The following is a 13,858-nucleotide window of genomic DNA, read 5'->3' on the forward strand; positions in this document are numbered from 1 at the left end:
GTGACACCAAGTCCCAGACTATCTTCCCACTGCTCCCCAGGTAGTCAGGGCAACCGACCGGCTCCAGGGTCTGATCTTTTCCCTCATAGACACAAAATTTGTGGGTATAGCCTGTGGCCCTTTCACAGAGCTTATACAATTTGCCCCCATACCGGGCGCGCTTGCTTGGGATGTATTGTTTGAAGCCAAGGCGCCCGGTAAAATGTATCAGGGACTCGTCTGCGCAGATGTTTTGCTCTGGGGTATACAAATCTGCAAATTTCAGGTTGAAATGGTCTATGAGGGGCCGAATTTTGTGGAGCCGGTAAAAAGCAGGGTGGCCTCTGGGACGGGAGGTGCTGTTATCACTAAAGTGCAGGAAACGCAGGATGGTCTCAAATCGTGTCCTGGACATAGCAGCAGAGAACATGGGCATGTGATGAATTGGGTTCGTGGACCAATATGACCTCAATTCATGCTTTTTAGTTAGACCCATGTTGAGGAGAAGGCCCCAAAAAAATTTAATTTCGGAAACTTGGACTGGTTTCCACCGGAAAGGCTGGGCATAAAAGCTTCCCGGGTTAGCGGTTATAAATGGTGTGGCATACCGGTTTGTCTCTGCCACAACTAAGTCTAAGAGCTCCGCAGTCAAGAACAGCTCAAAAAATCCCAGGGCCAAATCGATCTGAGCTGTCTCAACCCGAACTCCAGACTGGGCGGTGAAAGGGGGAACTACAGGTGCGGCTGAAGTTGGGGACTGCCAATCAGGGTTTGCCAGCACCTCAGGGATTCTAGGGGCTCTACAGGCACGTCTTTGCGGTGGCTGCGACGGGGTCACTACTGCACGTGCCACCGTACCAGCTTCAACTGCCCTTCTGGTGCTCGCTACTTCACCATGTTCTACGGCAGTGCTGGTACTAGGTCCAGGAAGGGCTGCGCTGCTGGTGTATGCCTCACCACGTAATCCGACAGCACCAGCCCCACTCTGCTGCTCTTGAAGCTCTTGCGGTCTAGCGACACGGGGCCGGGTACGCCTGGTGCTATCAGGGACCTCAGCCTCCTCGTCCGAACTTTGGGTCAGAGAGCCACTGCTTTCTACAGGTTTGTATTCTGACCCGCTAGATTCATCAGATGAGGGTTCCCATTCCTCATCCGACTGGGTCAGAAGCCTGTAGGCCTCTTCAGAAGAATACCCCCTGTTTGACATGTGGGCAACTAAATTTAGGGGTATTCCCTGAGACTACCCAAGAAAAAAAAGCAAGCCTGTCTTACAAATGGGAGGCTAGCGAAGTACCGGAGGCCGCTGCGGTTGATAAAAAATATCAAAACTGATTTTTTTTATCGCTGCAGCGCATGTAAAGTGAATGTGCAGTGATCAAAAAAATATATTTTTTGTCACTGCGGTGGGGCGGGCGTGGGTGAACGCACATGTGGGCGACCGATCAGGCCTGTTCGGGCAAACACTGCGTTTTGGGTGGAGGGCGAACCTAAAGTGACACTAATACAATTATAGATCTGACCGTGATCAGTTTTGATCACTTCCAGATACTATAAAAGTACAAATGCTGATTAGCGATACGCTAATCAGCGAATCAGTGACTGCGGTGCGGTGCGGTGGGCTGGGCGCTAACTGATCCCTAAACTACCTAACCAAGGGGCCTAAACTATACCTAAAACCTAACGGTCAATACCAGTGAAAAAAAAAAGTGACAGTTTGCACTTTTTTCCTTTCACTAGTGATTGACAGGGGCGATCAAAGGGGTGATCAAAGGGTTAATTGTGGTTCAGGGGGGTGATCTGGGGCTAGTATGAGGTGTTTGGTGTACTCACTGTGTAGCCTGCTCCTCTGCTGGATCCAACCGACGAAAAGAACCAGCAGAGGAGCAGGCCAGCCATATAATAGATCATATTTACTAATATGATCTGTTATCTGGCACTCTGATTGTTTTTTTTTTAAAATCAGCAACCTGCCAGTCATTGGCTGGCAGGTTGCTGGCGAAATACTCCTTGACGAAATGCCGGCCCGCGATGCGCATGCGCGGGCCGGCTGTGACAAAATCTCGCGTCTCGCGAGATGACGCGCCGATGCGTCCAGGAGGAGTAAATCAACCACCTCCCGGATGCATCGGTGCGTACAGCGGTCGGGAGGTGGTTAAAGACAGGAATGTTCCGTACTTAACAGATTCCTGATACTCTATTCCGGACAGAGCCCCCAGCTGAAAGTATCCTTTCCTTCTCAATGCACCTTGATTTCTTTCTTTGTCCCCGAAGACAGGCCTGGAGAACTATCAATGACACACAAAGTATGATGTCAAAAACAGCTCTGTTTTAATCTTGACCATACGGGCCTTTTATACATCCATACATACAAGAAACAGCTGCGGCTCACATTTCAATAGTGCTGACTAGAAACAGTTCCTTATACAGACAGAAGGTCAATGTAAATATATTCACCCTCTAGTATGATGCCAGCCAACCTCCTGTCCTTCATACAGATCATATAGCTTATTATATTTAACCCTCCACTTTCTTCATTTAAACAGGCTTCACCAACAAAAGCATGAATACAGTCCTCTTCCAGAAACAGGAAAACCTAAATAAGATCATCACCTATGCCAGCAAGTCCTTATCACCGGTTGAGGTAAAATTCAATGACTGTGAAAAAGCATTACTGTCAACGGTGTGGGTTTTGCAATATTTCAGGAGTTTTATCCAAGGCGAAAAGATCATTGTGGAAACTGCACACCAACCGCTGCAATTTTTGCAAAGAATCAAGGATGGAAATCTGTCAAACAGCAGGATAACCGTCTGGACGATGTCCTTAATGGGATGGCCATTGGAAGTCAGATACAAACAAAATAATAAGAACCCAATTGCTCAAAGAATTAGCTGAACTTCACGATTGTACCAATGCAGGACATAAAGATGAATCATCAGGAAATGATTTCCTGGAAGAACAATCTTAATCTCCATACAAGTCTTATGAAGAAGAGTATTGCAATCCTTACCATGTGTATATGTAGACGGCTGTTCTTTCCATACCGATATAGGAGCTGAACGTACACTGGTTGCACGTATCAGAGTTGTGTGGAATAATATATTCCCAAATATGTCGGTGGGGTACAAAATTAGCAAGGTCACAGAGCTTACCGCTGTGTATAAACCCGTACAAATGGCTATCAAATAGATAGATTAAAAAGGCATACAACATATACATGTTTACAGCACTTATAGGGAATCCTATTTTACATACACCATGCATGAATATTAATGCTTTGTATCCTGTGATTTAATTTCCAGGCTCTAAGTTTATTAATAAAGACTACGGTCCTTTCTTGATTGGAAACGAAACGAATCCTGAGGTTACATAATTATCACTGTTAGGATTATCCAATTTTGAATCTCGTGACTATCAATAAAGACTTCGGTCCTTAATGATCCAAGAATAAAGAGTCTCTCAAGACAAAATATTCTTGTACACAATAGCAGGCAAATTTGTATACATTATCTTGTGCATGATTATGAATAATGTGTACTCAATATTATGTTGATCATTGTATGTATACTTTGGAAATGAAGGATATATTGACATAAGCAATTATTATGCCTGATATCTGAAAATTTTTGAATAAAAACAAAATGTTACACAAATGGCAAAATATGGTAAAAACAAAAAATAAATAAAAAATATGGTATTAAAGAGTTTGTTATAATCACAGATTCTAATTATGTTCCAAACAGCTTTGTGGAGTACTTACCTCGATGGAAAAGGTCTAATATGGTAAGAAACAGAAACAAGCCTGTCAAGCATGGTAAAATGTTTTGTAGGATCGACGAGATGGTTATTGCCCACGATATCACCATTTACTGGAAAAAGGTAAAATATCTAGGTTGTGAATAAGGAAGGGAATGATTTGGCAGATTCCCTTGCAAAACAAGGAGCCATTAATGGAGAAGTCCTGAACGTCGATGACCTTATGGGAACTGTTCAAGTGGATGCAACAAGAAGACAGGCCAAAATGGAGGCCGAAGCCAATGTGGTGCAATGGAGCCAAGATTCCCCTAGTGAGGATCTCATCGTGAGTCAAAAGGAGGATCCAGTCATTGGTATATTTTACAAACACATTGAAGATCCACAGAATTGTCCCATAACTGTGAAAGATTGTGTAGGCAAAAAAGAGTTACGGATTTTGATGATGGGTAAGTCCCGATTCTCGTTACAGGATGAATTGTTGGTAAGGACCTGGAAGAATGGTATCTCACAATGGGTGGTACCTGCGGCATTCCAAGGTTTGATGTTACATCACGCCCATGACGCCCCAACAGCTGGTCATCGAGGTGAGAAGATAATGTATGAATTATTACGGGATTAGGCTTATTGGCCTCATATGTTGCAAGATGTTCGCACATATTGTCAAGGATGTTTAATCTGTCCTCAATTCCAGCCACAAGCACCCACTCATCGGGCACCGCTGATGAAAAGGGGGATGTCCATGCCATGGTCAGACATCCAGATTGACTTCATCAAAAGGCAACAGATATATGTTAACTGTGACTTGTTTGTTCACAAAATGGGTGGAATGTTTGCCTTGCAGAACATGCAGTTCAAGTGTGTGCGCATCTCTACTCATTAACCATGTATTTTTCAGGTTTGGTCTTCCCCAACGCATCGAATCTGATCGCGGACGTCATTTCACTAGTGAGGTGATGACAAAAATGTGGGAGATACTGGGGGTAAAAATAAAGCTACAAATAGCTTATCGGCCAGCCTCTAGTGGCGGAGTAGAACGCTACAACCAAACCATCGTCAACATTCTAAAGAAAAGTGTCAATAAATCCGGGATGGGATGTGAAGTTGCCTTTGGTTCTCATGGCCATCAGAGCCACCCCAAGCGCGGCAACCAAACTTTCTCCCTTCGAAATAATCACAGGAAGGAAGATGGTGTTACCCCAGCATTTACTCTACCGGACAAAAGACCACAATTTGATAAATGCTTCAACAGCTCATCAATATATGAAGAATCTACGCAAACACCTTCAGCACGCTTTTGCGTTTGCCCAGAAAAATATAGAGAAAGCAGCAGTAAGTGCCAAGACCTACTATGACCTGAAGACTACTCAAAAGGAGTACTAGATTTCCGATCAGGTTTATCTTTATAACTTTGCCTGGGATCAGGTAAAAGAAAGGAAGTTCATGCCTTCCTGGAAGGGACCCTATGTCGTCATTGACCAATTGTCACCTGGGGTCTACAAGATGAAAAGGAGGATGGATTTATAGAGAAATGGGTACATATTAATCAATTACATGTTTGTCATCCTAGGTCACAACTTCGCAAAATAGAAGGATTACCGGATGATGAGGAGTGAAGAGATATACAGACGGAAACCCAGGATCGGTATTATGTAAACAAAAGAGTGTACTAACTGCAAGTTTTCAGAAAGACTTTAGCAAAGCTCTGATTGGAACATTACAAACCAAGTCCAAATACCCCAGTTCTTGATGAACCCGTATGAAAAGCCCTTTTTGACATTCCAACATAATCCAATTTTATTTCAATGGATTAGATTGTAATGAAGGGGGATTTGTTGTGCTTTTTCATAGGTATATAACATTTATATCTAAATATCCTAATTATAGTGGATTTGATTAGACCTATAAGAGGCCATATTGTTATATGTTAAGTATTTTAAAGTAGGACAAAAGAGGTTAATGGAAAGGACACAGTTCATGTACCAGTCTGAGAAGAGTCATTCTGGTCTCCTTTTGGATTTATGACTGAGTAAAGGATATTCCCTGGACGCAGCTGATGCTAATTACCTCTACAGTATGATATCTATTAATGAAGCAAAAAATCTGTAATATCTATATACACATACAAACCGGATTCCCAAAAAGTTGGGACACTATACAAATCGTGAATAAAAACTGAATGCAATGATGTAGAGGTGCCAACTTCTAATATTTTATTCAGAATAGAACATAAATCACGGAACAAAAGTTTAAACTAAGAAAATGTACCATTTTAAGGGAAAAATATGTTGAATCAGAATTTCATGGTGTCAACAAATCCCCAAAAAGTTGGGACAAGGCCATTTTCACCACTGTGTGGCATCTCCCCTTCTTCTTACAACACTCAACAGACGTCTGGGGACCGAGGAGACCAGTTTCTCAAGTTTAGAAATAGGAATGCTCTCCCATTCTTGTCTAATACAGGCCTCTAACTGTTCAATCGTCTTGGGCCTTCTTTGTTGCACCTTCCTCTTTATGATGCGCCAAATGTTCTCTATAAGTGAAAGATCTGGACTGCAGACTGGCCATTTCAGTACCCGGATCCTTCTCCTACGCAGCCATGATGTTGTGATTGATGCAGAATGTGGTCTGGCATTATCTTGTTGAAAAATGCAGGGTCTTCTCTGAAAGAGATGACGTCTGGATGGGAGCATATGTTGTTCTAGAACCTGAATATATTTTTCTGCATTGATGGTGCCTTTCCAGACATGCAAGCTGCCCATGCCACACGCACTCATGCAACCCCATACCATCAGAGATGCAGGCTTCTGAACTGAGCGTTGATAACTTGGGTTGTCCTTGTCCTCTTTGGTCCGGATGACATGGCGTCCCAGATTTCCAAAAAGAACTTTGAATCGTGACTCGTCTGACCACAGAACAGTCTTCCATTTTGCCACACTCCATTTTAAATGATCCCTGGCCAAGTGAAAACGCCTGAGCTTGTGGATCTTGCTTAGAAATGGATTCTTCTTTGCACTGTAGAGTTTCAGCTGGCAACGGCGGATGGCACGGTGAATTGTGTTCACTGACAATGGTTTCTGGAAGTATTCCTGAGCCCATTCTGTGATTTCCTTTATAGTAGCATTCCTGTTTGTGGTGCAGTGTCGTTTAAGGGCCCGGAGATCACGGGCATCCAGTATGGTTTTACGGCCTTGACCCTTACGCACAGAGATTGTTCCAGATTCTCTGAATCTTCGGATGATGTTATGCACAGTTGATGATGATAGATGCAAAGTCTTTGCAATTTTTCACTGGGTAACACCTTTCTGATATTGCTCCACTATCTTTCTGCGCAACATTGTGGGAATTGGTGATCCTCTACCCATCTTGGCTTCTGAGAGACACTGCCACTCTGAGAAGCTCTTTTTATACCCAATCATGTTGCCAATTGACCTACTTAGTGTTAATTGGTCTTCCAGCTCTTCGTTATGCTCAAATTTACTTTTTCCAGCCTCTTATTGCTACTTGTCCCAACTTTTTGGGGATTTGTTGACACCGTGAAAATTTGAATCAACGTATTTTTCCTTTAAAATGATACATTTACTCGGATTAAACGTTTGATCTGTCATCTACGTTCTATTACAAATAAAATATTGACATTTGCCATCTCCACATCATTGCATTCAGTTTTTATTCACAATTTGTTTAGTGTACCAACTTTTTTGGAATCCGGTTTGTATAATCAACCTTAGGTTTGTTTGTATAAGAAAATCAATAAGACCTATGTATTGTTTTATATTGAATATTATGAACAACGTTTATGTATCTGTTATCATATATATATATTTCTCAATTGGAACGCATGCATTCCTAAAGTATGATGAAAACAGTTTAACCACCTTCCGTCCGCCCATAGACTACAAACGCCCTGGAGGTGGTTCTCTATTTCTGAATGGACGTTCCTGAACGTCCATTCAGAAATTGCAGCTGAACGCTAATCGTGCAGCTGCAGATTGGGTTGCCCACTGTCAGTGACAGCAGGGCAACTCTTAGAGAAGGCAGGGACAGTTCCCAGTTGTCCCTGCCTTCTAGATCGCTGTATACACAGTGCTTACCAAGTGCTGTGTATACAGTGCAGGAAGCGCTGTACCAATAAAACCGTCACCTCCTCCCGCAAAAAATGAGCCCCTACATAAGAAAATCGCTCAAAAAATAAAAAAAACTATTGCTCTCAGAACATGGAGACACTAAAACATCATTTTTTTTGTTTCAAAAATGCTATTATTGTGTTAAAGTGAAAGCTCTTTTTCTTCTGCACCCTGCCATGTGCCCATACAGCAGTTTATGACCACATGTGGGGTGTTTCTGTAAACTGCAGAATCTGGGTAATAAATATTGAGTTTTGTTTGGCTGTTAAGCATCAATGTGTTAAAGAAAAAATTGGATTAAAATGGAAAATCTGCTAAAATAGTGAAATTTCAAAATATGATCTCTATTTTCCTTTAATTCTTGTGGAATGCCTAAAGGGTTAACAAAGTTTGTAAAATCGGTTTTAAGTAACTTGAGGGGTTTAGTTTCTACAATGGGGTCATTTATGGGGGTATCCACTATGTAGGCCCCACAAAGTGACTTCAGATCTGAACCGTCCAGTGCACATCTTGCATGATGTATGCAGTCCTGGAACAGGAGTTCAAGGGTGCATATCTTTGTTCAAGATGTGAGCAAATTACCCGTTTGGAATCGCAAATCGAGTCTCTAAATGGGCAAGTTGCAACACTGAGAGGCATTGACAATTTGCAAAAGAGTTTGCTTCTCACCGAGCAAGCACTCTTTGGGGTAGATGAGGGGGAGGGTGACAGAGAGGAGGCTGAGGAAAGTGAGGTAGCTAGCTGGGTAACAGTTAGAAAGCGGGGTAGAGGGAAGAGTGCCAAGGAGGCTAGCCCTGATCTGACACACCCCAACAAGTTTTCACGTTTGGCAGATGAGGGGGATGTCAGTCCAGGGATGGCAGTGCCGCAGCCGGACACTTCCTCTGCCAGTCAGGGGAATGTCTGCTCCGGTAAGCAGAGGACCAGGAGAGCAGGGCAGGCCAGACAGGTGTTGGTAGTGGGAGACTCAATTATTAGGGGAACAGATAGGGAAATCTGTCACAAAGACCGTGATCGCCGAACAGTGTGCTGTCTTCCTGGCGCCAGAGTTCAACACATCGCGGATCGGGTTGACAGATTACTGGGAGGGGCTGGAGAAGATCTAGCAGTCATGGTCCATATCGGAACCAATGACAAAGTTAGGGGTAGGTGGAGAGTCCTTAAAAATGATTTCAGGGATTTAGGTCAAAAGCTTAGGGAAAGGACCTCAAAGGTAGTATTTTCCGAAATACTACCTGTACCACGGGCCACACAAAAAAGGCAGCGGGAGATTAACAAGTGGCTCAAAAACTGGTGTAGGAAGGAGGGGTTTGGGTTCCTGGAGAACTGGGCCGACTTCTCTATCGGCTACAGGCTCTATCGTAGGGACGGGCTGCACCTCAATGGGGAAGGGGCAGCTGTGTCGGGGAGGAAGATGGCTAGAAGGTTGGAGGAGTGTTTAAACTAGGGACTGGGGGGGAGGGTAATTATGTTATAGGATCGGAAGATAGTGCAGATAGAGACCGGGGACAAACACTGACAAATGTAAAGTTATGCACATGGGCAGGAATAATGCAAGTCACCCGTACTTATTAAATGGTAAAACACTCGGTAACACTGACATGGAAAATGATCTAGGAATTTTAATAAACAGCAAACTAAGCTGCAAAAACCAGTGTCAGGCAGCTGCTGTCAAGGCCAATAAGATAATGGGTTGCATCAAAAGGGGCATAGATGCCCGTGATGAGAACATAGTCCTACCACTTTACAAATCATTAGTCAGACCACACAGACCACACATGGAGTACTGTGTACAGTTCTGGGCTCCAGTGAACAAAGCAGACATAGCAGAGCTGGAGAAGGTCCAGAGGAGGGCAACTAAAGTAATAACTGGAATGGGGCAACTACAGTACCCTGAAAGATTATCAAAATTAGGGTTATTCACTTTAGAAAAAAGACGACTGAGAGGAGATCTAATTAATATGTATAAATATATCAGGGGTCAGTACAGAGATCTATCCCATCATCTATTTATCCCCAGGACTGTGACTGTGACGAGGGGACATCCTCTGCGTCTGGAGGAAAGAAGGTTTGTACACAAACATAGAAGAGGATTCTTTACGGTAAGAGCATTGAGACTATGGAACTCTCTGCCTGAAGAGGTGGTGATGGTGAGTACAATAAAGGAATTCAAGAGGGGCCTGGATGTATTTCTGGCGCGTAATAATATTACAGAATATAGCTACTAGAGAGAGATCGTTGATCCAGGGAATTATTCTGATTGCCTGATTGGAGTCGGGAAGGAATTTTTATTCCCCTAAAGTGAGGAAAATTGGCTTCTACCTCACAGGTTTTTTTTTGCCTTCCTCTGGATCAACTTGCAGGATGACAGGCCGAACTGGATGGACAAATGTCTTTTTTTCTGCCTTATGTACTATGTTATGTATTATGTTAACTGGTCCTTAAAAAGTGGGTTTTGGCAATTTTCTTAAAAATTTTAAGAATTGCTTCTAGACTTCTAAGCCTTCTAACGTCCTAAAAAAAATTAATGATATTTACAAATTGATGCCAACATAAAGTAGACATATGGGGAATGTTAAGTAATAAATATTTTATGAGGTATAACTTTTTGTTTTAAAAGAAGAGAAATAGAAATTTAGAAAATTGAGAATTTTTGTAAATTTTGGGTAAATTTGGGATTTTTTCATAAATAAAAGTGAAATATATTGACTCAAATTTATGACTAGCATGAAGTACAATGTGTCACGAGAAAACAATCTCTGAATGGCTTGGATAAGCGTTCCAAAGTTATTACCACATGAGATATGTCTGATTTGCAAAATTAGGCCTGGTCAGTAAGGGGGCAAAAGGCCCAGATGTGAAGTGGTTAAGTTCCCTGTCTAGGGAAAAATGTGTTATTTTACCTAACCATCAATCAACCAACCTTTGGTGTAACAGAGGAGACACATATATCTGTGAGAGAACAAGGATCATTATATTATTATCGGTACATAAATCTGAGAGTATGGGAAAAGTCTAATTGTTACCACAAAGTCTGTGTTTTAGTTGGTTTATGTGTCAATAATAATCTCTTAACTCTGATTTAGGATTCCATATAATGTAAAATAAATCAGACCTGGACAGTTAATAGTGGTCTTAATAGTGATGATGCTAATAGCTTAGGTAATAGTGGCACCCAGGGGTAAATGAGTAACATTACAGCAGAAATGCATTTTGGGTAATACAATGACATCACTGTCATTATCATATGTACACGCCTAACCGACAATGAGAAAACTCCAAGCTAGGAAGGTGTGTCTAACTGATAAGTTTGTGATCATAAACCACACACATATGAGGGAAGAAAAGCAACAGAAAACAACAACAGCAACAGGAGAAAAGACAGAGGGAACAAGGAAAACACAGAGAAACAAAGAAAGCCCAGGAGAAAAAGCCTGATATTTAGAAAACTCCCCGTTGTTTGGCCGTTATATAGTGTTAAAAGTGCTACATCAATATTGTCAGCATATTACTGAATAAAAGATTTAATATTGAGTTCAGAGGAAACTCTCTGATTGGAATAATTTAATTCCATAGTCAATACCAGGCTTGATAATTTATAAGTTGTGTCGCAATGCTACCTGATTAACCCGAGACTTGTCATAGTTTGTGCAGAGCAAGGGTTCATATCTATCATTAACATTTTTGAGTTTTATATCTCATAATTGTGATCGAGACGGATCGTATTACATTTTATGTTTGAGAGGTATTGTGTATACGTTGGTCTTGGTTTAAAGGGATTCTGTCACCTCTCATAACACAAATTCAGATTTTAAACCAGTCATGCTCCACAGATTACCTTGAATCGGCTTTGCTGTTCTATACTTTAATCCGTCCAGTAGTTTTGCTGAAAAACAACTTTTATAATTATGCTAATTAATCCTGAAGGTGCCCAGAGGGGCGTTATGTTCCACTTTGTGTGCACAGTAACGCCCCCCCCCCCCTCAAGTGCCCAAAACGCCTTCCTCCTGAATCCCTAACCGCCCACAGCGTCTCATACCTCTCCTCCCCCTCCCTGACGGCCGAGCGAAGTCTCGCGCAGACGCAGTACCCACTGAGGGCTGCGCCAGTGCGATTTGCTGGAGACTGAGGGCAGGAGCTTCATCGTCGTCACTGGGCATGCGCCGAGCCCAGGGACCCCATTCACCTTCATTAGCTGCAGTGCAGGCAGGACTACACTGTGATCTTTGGCCATGCAACATGTGCATTTGCTAATGCCACTCTGAAGCCTTAAGGACTCACGCACTTTTTGCTACCTGTATGCAGAACCATTTAATTCAATGGGGCCGCAAAAACAAAGGAAATTACTTAATGTGCAGTCCATGTCCGCATGGCCGTGCCTCAAAAAAATAGAACATATCCTATTATTGTCCGCATTAAGGACAAGAATAGGACTGTTTTATCCTTTCTGCAAAATGCGGAACGCACACAGCCGGTATCCGTGTTTTGCGATTCGCAATTTGCAGACCGCAAAATAGGCAATGGTCGTGTGCATGAGCCCTAAAGGGAACCTATTATCAACTTTAAGTTGTTACAGACACGTGGATCTGCTAATGGTTGATGGGTGTGGAACACATATTGTATCATGCAAGCAGCTCTTGCCAGGGACGTGCTGCCACAGAAGAGTTCTGCTTGTTCAGAGCTGCCAGGGTAAGGTAGGAGTCTGTGTTGCAAGGACTCTACGTCCTTCTTGGGATTTTGTAGTACTGGGGTCCTAGGTGTGAACCTGGCCAGAGGCAAAGCTACATGGATTTTGGATGTTCATCTTGTGTTTGCTTGGGTTTCCTCCTGAAACTTCAGTTTTCTCCCACATTTAGACTGTGAACCCCAATAGGGACAGTGAATGATGACAATCTGCAGAATATGTTGGTGCCATCTAAATTAGCAAAATAACCTGGACCTGAGATTGAACCCCCTTTCCCAGGAGTAAGACCTCATGCACACAACCATATGTATTTTGCAATCCACAATCCGTAAAAGACAGATGACGTCTGTGTTGGACCTGCTTTTTTTGTGGACCCATTGACTTCTGTGGGTTCGTGATCTACATTTTGAGGACAATTAAAGGACATGTTCCATCTGTTTGCAGAATGGACACATGGATGTGGAAACCACGTGGCTCATCTGTGTGCTAGAATATGATGAATATGTCTGCAAAATGCAGACCACAGATCCATTGAGGCCAATGGGTCCGCTATCCTCAGGACCGGTCATCAATATCAGATCAGCAGAGGTCCGACTCTGTCAGCTGTATGAAAAGAATGCAGAAAAAGAAAAAGCATGGGAATATGTACAGGAGGCAAGCAACGGCATGACCATACCTGTTAAAAACCATAGTAAGGGTAGGTTCACATATGCGTTCCGAGATCCAGTAGCCTAGCTGGATACTGCCATTCACCGCTAGACCCCTTTGACTGTAATGTGATCTGGCTTTCCATTCACATAGCCATATGAGGGCATGTTTTTTTTTTTGGTGGGAAAAGTTGTACTTTCTAATGCCACCATTTAATATTGCAGATGGTGTAGTGGGAAGCTGGAAAACAATTCCAAATGTGTAAAAAATGCAATTCTGCATCTTTTTTGTTTTTACAGCATTCACTATGCTATAAAACTGACCTGTTCCCTTTATTCTCTCGGGTCAGTATGATTACAGTGATACCATATTTATATATTTGGGGGCTACTATTTCTCCTTGGAGAGAGCGCCTTAGGCCCCTTTCACACTGGCAAGTTTTTCGCGCAGGTGCAATGCGTGAGGTGAACGCATTGCACCCGCACTGAATCCGGACCAATTCATTTCTATGGGGCTGTTCACATGAGTAGTGATTTTCACGCATCACTTGTGCACTGCGTGAAAATCGCAGAATGCTCTATATTGTGCGTTTTTCACGCAACGCAGGCCCCATAGAAGTGAATGGGGCTTCGTGAAAATCATAGCATTCTTAATACAGAATGCGTAGTAA

The sequence above is a fragment of the Bufo gargarizans genome, chromosome 6 (genome assembly GCF_014858855.1).
Source record: "Bufo gargarizans isolate SCDJY-AF-19 chromosome 6, ASM1485885v1, whole genome shotgun sequence".
In the NCBI taxonomy this organism is placed as follows: Eukaryota; Metazoa; Chordata; class Amphibia; order Anura; family Bufonidae; genus Bufo; species Bufo gargarizans.